This window comes from Mastomys coucha, unplaced genomic scaffold, assembly GCF_008632895.1.
Source record: "Mastomys coucha isolate ucsf_1 unplaced genomic scaffold, UCSF_Mcou_1 pScaffold23, whole genome shotgun sequence".
In the NCBI taxonomy this organism is placed as follows: Eukaryota; Metazoa; Chordata; class Mammalia; order Rodentia; family Muridae; genus Mastomys; species Mastomys coucha.
Genome location: NW_022196906.1, coordinates 64,670,950 through 64,679,466, shown reverse-complemented (window position 1 = coordinate 64,679,466; position 8,517 = coordinate 64,670,950).

Here is an 8,517-nt window from a genome sequence, read left to right as displayed (position 1 = left end):
GAGGGCCCACATTTGGTTCCCAGCAACTCACAATTGCTTGTAACTCTAATTTCCAGGGGAATCCAATACCATCTCTGGCCTCCACAGGCACCTACATGCAGTATGCAGTTAGTGCTCATATAAACAAATAGACACACACTCTCACACACAATTTTTGTAAGCTTTATATATATGCATATACATGATCTGGTAAGATGGCTCTGCAGGTAAATGTGCCTGCTGCCAAGCCTGACTACCTGAATTTGACCTCCAGGACCCACATAGAAGAAGAGAGCCAGCTCCAGCAAACCATCCTCTGATCTCCACAGATAAACCATCATGACACATGCAAAGTCATACACACACACACACACACACACACACACACACACACTAAATAGATAGATGTAATTCAGGAGGCTGGAGAGATGGCTCAGAGGTTGAGAGTACCCAAGTTCAGTTCCCAGCACCCACATTAAGCATCTCACACATGCTGTAACTCCAGCTCCAGGAGACCCAGCAGGATCCAGGAGATCCTACCTTATTCTGGCCATTGTATATGGCATACACTCAGATACATACACACAAGTGAAAATAAAATAAACCAGGGCTGGAGAGATGACTCGGTGGTTAGGTAGACTTGCTGCTCTTGCAAAGAACTGGGGTTCAGGTCCCGGCACTCACATGGTGGCCCACGATCCCCTGTGACTCACATTCTGGGGGTCCCAATGGCTTCTTTTTGCCTCCAAAGGCACTAGGCATGCATGCACATGGTGCCCAGACACACATGCAGGCAAGACACTCATACAAATAAATAAAAATGAAAACTTTTTAAAAATAAAATAAATTCTTAAAAAATTAAATGTGATTTTAAAAATAACGTAAAACAAAACAAAACAAACAAATGTAATTTTATTAAATAATCTTTCTGAAGAGTCTGTATTTGGGGGTAAGAGGAGGTAAGGATATTGGAGCTATGGAATTAAGCCCTCAAAACTCTCCAAAGTGCTTTGAGAGTATTTTATCTGTTTCATATATTATTTGTGTAATGTGAAAGTCCTTTTTTTTTTTGTAGGTTCCTCTGATAGCTGTTTCAAAAGTCTAGAGAGCATAGATTGATCTGATTTCATAAGATTCAGGAACTTGCCTCAGCTATTTTAAAAATGAATCCAGAGCACTGTTTACCACCAGATGGCAGAATGCATTAAAATTTCAAGAACCAAACACTGCTCTTCTCCAAATGTCCTAAGGATAATACAGGTGCAAGACGTTGTGATTTACAAATCACTCTTTTGTTTGTTTGTTTGGTTGGTTTTTCCAGACAGGGTTTCTCTGTGTAACTGAGGCTGTCCTTGAATTCAACTGTAGACCAGGCTGGCCTCAAACTTACAGAGCTCTGCCTGCCTCTACCTCCCGAGTGCTGTAAAGGAATGTGTGAGCCACCACCGCCACAAACCTTTTGGACCTGAGAGTTAGTCTTTCCTACACTCACTATATTACTATCTTTATTCTCATTTTCAGATAAAGGGACTGAACTTATTTGTTTTTAAAAAGTTTTATTACATTTATTTGTTGGGGGGGGCAGATGGAGACAAGCGGTGCTTTGTGTGGGGGTCAGAGGACAACTTTTGGGAGTCTGTTCCCTCCTTCCACCATGTGGGTCCACGGGACGAGCTCAGTCCTTAGATTTGACAGCAAGTGATTTTATGGGCTGAGCCATCTGGGTGACTCCAAACTTACTCATTTTAATTGATTGACATCTGTGTGTCAGACACTCTAAAGTACATATCTCATTTCACAGCCCAGTGAGTAAGAAATTATTGTCTCCATTTTACAACAGGAAAAATAAATCTGTATCTTGGTTCAGGACATTCAGCGGCTGAAGAGATATTAAGCACACAGCCCTTTGGACATCAGGCTTTGTGGTTTCCTGCCATAACTTGCAGCATTTTGGAAGCTTCTAGGAAGAAAACCCTGTGTTGGAACCTTGCACTGGGCTGCAATGCCCGTGGGTCTGCAGTTCTTAGACTCTGAAAGCTTCAGAAAGCAAGCAGGAGAATGTGGAACATTTGTGTGAAACTCACGCCTTCTGATACCAGGTGGGCAGGGAGTTACACATGAAATAGTAGATAAAAACCACAAAGTGACATGTTTGTGGCTGTGTCTCCTGACATTCTGAATGGCTTTCTCTCACCTCTGTGCCCTAAACAGAGGGACTGAATCTGTACAAGACCTGATGGGGTTATATCACTTGCATTGTGGGCTTTATGTACCCTCCTTTTATAATCTTTTCAAAAGGTTCATGAGAAGAGAGACCTGAAAAGGGAGATCTGGTCTACCACAATTAGGGAAGGAAGAGAGATCACCTTATGACATGATCATACCACCCACCTCATAGATATTCACAAAACTCTTTTACAGTCCACAATGTAGAACCCCTGGACAACGTCCCGCCTGGGAGCAGCCTACTGCTGTCTAACTTTGGAGTGTCTGCTTTGCTCAGCTTTGTTAAATAAATTTCTGCTTAAGTTGAATACATCTTTTTTTTTTCTTCAGTTTTTCAAGACATGTTTTGTCTGTGTAGCTCTGGCTGTTTTGGAACTTGCTCTGTAGACCAGACTGGACTTGAACCGTGAGACCTGCCTGCCTCTGCCTCCCAAGTGCTGGGATTAAAGGCATGTTCTCCATCACCAGATGAAACTATCTTTTTACACTGTTCTCTCCTTCAGGAAGACAGGAAGTAAGTCTTCCAGGTGTGGGTAAATGTGCCTGCCCACCTGAGTTTGATTCCCTGGGTCTACCTCATAGTGGAAGGAGGGAATGGGCTATTTCAAGTTGTCCTTTGACCTCCATATGTGTGAGTAGGTACATAAGTGAGAGAGAGAGAGAGAGAGAGAGAGAGAGGGAGAGAGAGAGAGAGAGAGAGAGCACGTGCACGTGCATGCACGTGCACACACATGCACACACATGCACACACACACATGCACACACACACACACACACACACACACACACACACACACACACCCTGTGATACCAGGTCCTTAGTTTCTGAGATAGCAGGAACAACCTAAATGTAGCTTTGAGGACACTCAGCCACAAAGGCACATCTGACTTACGCACAGTTAACTACATGCTGCAGCAGACATCCTCAGGTGCCTCATTCTAAGTCCTTGTCTGCATGTCCCTTCCCGCATCATCCCTCACTATCGCTTTTGCCATGTGTCCTCTGCTCTCCATTGTAAGTGGCTTTAGGAGGTGTGGCCCTCTTCACAGAAGCCTCTCAGGTAGCCTTTTATTTTGAATTTCCTTCCCTGAAAATGCTCCATAGTGAGAGAGCCCTTCTTCAAATCGTCAATTCCAAGTCTTCTGACTCCCTCTCGGAACGCAAACACATTACCTAGTGTCTATGTGGTGGTTTGAATAGGAATGTCCCCCATGGACTCATAGGCTTGGCTGTCAGGGTATATGGTACTTCTTGACAGGAATTAGGAAGCGTGGCCTTGTTGGGGGAACTGGGCCACTGGGGATGGGCTTTGGGGTTTCAGAATCCCAAGCCAGGTCTAGTGGTGATCTATTTGCCAGCTGGCTTCAGATCCGGGTATACAACTTGCAGCTACCACAACTGCCTACATGCTGCTATGCTATGCTCCCCATCATGAGGATAATGAACTGAACCTCTGAAACTGTAAGCCAGCCCCAGCTAAATGCTTTCCTTTAGAAGACTTGCCTTGGCCGTGTTGTCTCTTCACAGCAATAGAACACCAACCAAGACAGCCTAGAAAATGTGTGATAACTAATAAGTAGCCAGTGGATAGTGTGAAATAAATATTTACAGCTGTAGGAAAGAAGCTAAAAACTTCCATGACCTTATGGGCTCTTCCATGTAGGCAAGTGCACGGGGGCTTAGACTTGGTTCAGTTAGTGACTCGGGAAGAAGAGGCCCAAATGGTTTAGGGAACACTAAAGGTCAGCAGGGCAGAAACCCAGCACTGGGGCAGGTGGTGATAGAGCAGGGTGCTGGAAGCTATGATGATGCCAGAGTCTGGGCTAGCACTGTAGGGGGAAGCGTTCACTATTTTTGAAAGCATTCACTATTTTGAGAGAAGACACCAAGCTGGTCACAAACTAAAGATCCTCCTGTCTCAGACTCCTGAGTAAGTACTGGGGTCAGTGAATCCACTCTCACTCAGAGATGGCTAAGTAAGATTCAGTGCCAGCTGCAGGGGTGTCTGTTGCAGACTGTAACCCTCTCTTATCAGTCACAACACACGTAACCATTTGTTTTTACAGTCTGTGGAGTGTTTTCTGTGGTCATCTGGGGCTCACACTGGGAGACAACAGGGAAGGGAGCAAGCAGTGTGAGCAGAGAAATGGCCCAGGTGTCCTTACATCGGAGTAGATTTCCTGGGCCTTGCTCACAGGCAGGATGTGTGTGTGTGTGTGTGTGTGTGTGTGTGTGTGTGTGTGTGTGTCTGGCTCCTGCCCCTGGAAGAAGTGAGTCACAAAAAAAGCAGTTGTACTGGAGAGAGGGACAAGGTTCCCCTTGGCCTCTTGCCTTTGTCAGTCTCTATCAGACAGAGGAACCAAGTGACCTTAGCTGCCTTTCTTACCTTTATAATCTCATAAGATCTTTATAAGACCCCCCACTACGAATGAGCATGGTTCATGGAAGAGTAACTTCCCTGTTTGCCATTCAGTGAATGGCTGGGGGGTCTAGTGGGAGGGAGCGCAGCACAGGGATCAACAGCCTCTTCCCTACTCATTGGTGCCTTTCCATAGTCTTGGGCCATCCTGGTGAGCATTTTCTAGCTACCTGGAATACAGGGAGATGCTTATCTTTGGACCAAATAGGAGGGTATTGTTCTCCTAACCTTTAGCATGTTCAAAGCTCCTTGGCATTGGGTCTGTGTTCCTAGTAGCTGATTATTGTAATCCCAGGAAGCTGGTTATTGATTTCAGTTACTTTCCAGTTGGTTTTGCCGATGGTTTGTCTTGGAGAGCTCAGGAGGAAGTAATTGCTCAGAGCCGTGGCCCTTGGGCAACTGAGATAAACCATTGTTGCCTTGGCTCCTTGGATGCCTGCCTTTCCCAACAGGTGCCTGCAGCCTGCGCAGAGAATGTTCTCTACCCTCGGCCTCACAGGCTCATGCCTCTGTGCATTTGGCTGGGAGAGACAGGAAACCTGGTGACTCCTTGGTTGCTTCCTCTGCTTAGGTTCTTGGGATCTCCCGTATGCCAGTTAAATCCCATAGCTTTGCTGGAAATGGTGCCATGCCGGGTGTTTGCTGAGGCACTCTATCAAGACTGCAAGAAGCCACTTGTGGGAAAATCCTTCAACAGTGGTTCACTGCTCCCTTTTTTTCCAAACAAGAGATTGATGGCCATATTCTCTCTGTTTCTCTGTCTCTCTGTTTCTCTCCCCCACTCTCCCTCTCCTTTTTCTTCTCCTCTCCCCTCAGTAGGCATGTGGTTGTACCTGGCTTTTAGATGGTTCCTGGGGATTGGAACTCAGGTCTTTATGCTTGTGTAGCAAGCATGAGATCTGAGCCATCTCTACAGCCCCATCATCTTTCTTATTTCTAATTCTTGTCATTATGGTGTGTTTGAAAGGCATTTTAATAAAATCCTCGTTTGAAAATTGGCTTGAGTATTGTTGGAGTCCAGGAGTCACCTCACAAACCACATGGACACTGATTTCAGACAAGGATATTTATTGATCATACACCCCAGGACTGATCCATCAGGGCTATGGTCCAAATTCTGGAACTGACACTGAGTTAAGACCCTATAGGATTTTAAAACCTAAAATGCACAGACATCTGTGCTGAGTTATTTCACCAATCAGGATTTAAGGATAGGGGATTTCCTGAGGAACCTGTCTTTGTTGTACAGTTATCCTGCTCCCATTGGTTGGGGTATTTAACTTTGGTGAGAGTTTGCCTTGTCTAATATTTTTGTTGTAACTTGCCAATCAGGATATGAATTACCCATGTACATGTCTCTTTCTGCCAAGTAGGATGTTAGTTCCCAGGGAGGTCTTGGGAACTTAAACTTTACTCCATCCCTAGTTAAAATGGAAGTCTTACTCTAAGTAGATGTATGTGTCTCTCATGTTGGGGTTCATCCCAGTGGCAGCCCATGAAGGCAAATACCATAAGAGCTTATCAAGAGGTACAGGAAGTGCTGCTGAGTGATTGGTTTGGGTGCAAGCTTATTGTGGGTAACTATACAGAGCAGTTCTGCTGACATCTATCATGATAGGATTCCAAGGGCACAGAACATAACAGAGTATGAATCAACGTGGGCATAAGGAGGTTTCCTAGTAACAGCAGAAACAACATATGAGAAAGTTTCCTTATAATATTAGTAATAGCACAAAGTGGCAGGCTAGCCAGGTAACAGTGACCTAGGCTTTAACAAGTATTTTAATGTTTTACTCAGGCCTTAACAAGTATTAGGGTAAATGATGAACTACATGAATACAGACTTGCTGAGACTCCAGAAGAAATAAAACAATTTTTTTTTTCAAATAAGCACCCTTCAACTCAAAGGTGTTCCATGTGATTGTCCCTGAAAACAGAATAAAGAGAAATAGAAAAGGTTAAGACACTATTGCAATCTGAGAGAGGGGGATGGGGAGAGGCTATGGAAGAGGCAATAGAAAGGTGGGGTCACATGATGAGAAAGGAGGACATCACAGCTCCTCTATTTGAGATTTATTCCCTGGAGAGAAGCCCAGACCCCAGGCAACAAAAACCCTTCCCCACCGTAAGCCAGTAGACCACGGGTGTTGTGTACACAGCATGCAGGAGGCCATATAGCTTCTCTTATTTGATTGATGGGGAGTGTCTATGGTCATATATATATATATCCCTGCCCAACGTGACCCATGGACTGTGTTATTCCTGTAATGAAATGACCTATCCATGATTCCTGTAGGTCCTGCTAGTGCATTCCCAGAAGATCCAAGTTAGTCAGAACACATACAATCACATGCTCAGCTGTGAGCTGGGCAGACAATGCTGTAAGCTGGGAAGTTATTCTTGCTTCCCATCTGGCCCCATTGACACAGCAAATTCTCCAGTATCTCCTTAGCCTCGGTGTTCTGCCAACACATTTATCTCAAGGACAGGGTAAATATTTAATCTCACCTGTCTTGTCACCTGTATATCTGTATTTATTCTAATGTCTCTATTGATTCTGTGTGCGCTGGTTGCATGAGTCTTTCCTCGTCTTCCTCTTGGGTGCTGACATTTGGGGTTGAGCCCTGACAGCTGTGAGCCCTTGCCAACATGAGTAGCTTCATTGTGATGCAGGCCTGCCCAGAAACACTTGTCTGCTTTAGTGAATAATTCTATTATATTACCTTGCTGGTTTTCTTCCTGATTTCAGTAAATAAAATTGTATGAACTTTGATCTTCCTCCCGTCCCCAGCCCCCTAGACTACTCCAGTTTTGAAAACATCCCTCTGGAGTGTAATTGTCCACTTACATCTTGTCCTTTCTTTGGGCAGGTAGCTAGGTAAACTACTTCAACAAATTCCATCCCTTGCTAACTATGAGGTCCCGTGGTCAGAATTCAGTCAAGAAATGCTCGTAAAACACTTACTTTGTGATACATTCTGATCCAGGAACTGGGAATACATTGGTGAAAGGCAAAAACAAATAAAAATAAAACAAACTTGTTCGTATGTACTGGAAGGAGGCAGGGAATAAACAAATGTGAATTGGCAAGTTGACAGGGAAAGAAAGAAGGCTGACTATAAGGTGATCAGCCAGGGGAGAGCCTATGAAGGTGACAAGTAAGGAGTGAGCTATTTCCATCACTTCTGGGAAAGAACATTTAGCAGCCAGCAAGATGTCTCAGTGGATTCTTTCTGCAGAACTTGATAACCTGATTTCAATCTCTAGGTCCTACAAACTCTCTCTCTTTTTCTCTCTCTCTTACACACACACACACAGAGTGAGACAGAGAGACAGAGAGAGAGAAACACAGAGTCACATACAAAGAGACTGAGACAGACACACACAGTGAGAGAGACACAGAGACTGAGTGACAGAGAGACACACACAGAAATAACATAGACGTCTAGATCCTGTGAATAGAACACAGGTGAGTACAAAGACTTTGAGGAAGGAGACGCTGGTGTGGGAGAAATGGCCAGGGGATAGAGAAGATGAAAAGGAGAAGAGGAACAAGAGAAAGAGGAAGAAGAGGAGGAAGCAGCAGCAGAAGCAGCAGCAGCCAGTGAGCTCAGCTGATAAAGTCTGATGACATGAATTTGATACCCAGGACTCACATGATGGAAGGAGAGACTCTACTCTCCAATGTTGTCCTTTGACCTTTACACGTGTTCCATGACACACATGCCCCAATAAACAAACAAACAAACAAACAAATAAGAAATGGTTAAGAAAAAAACCCTCATAATGTTTAAGCAAGTTTTCAATTTTGTGATGGGTTTCATTCACAGCTACCCTTGGCCTCATGTGGCCACAGGTCAAAGGTTGGCTGTGGCTGGGGTTGACTTGGTTT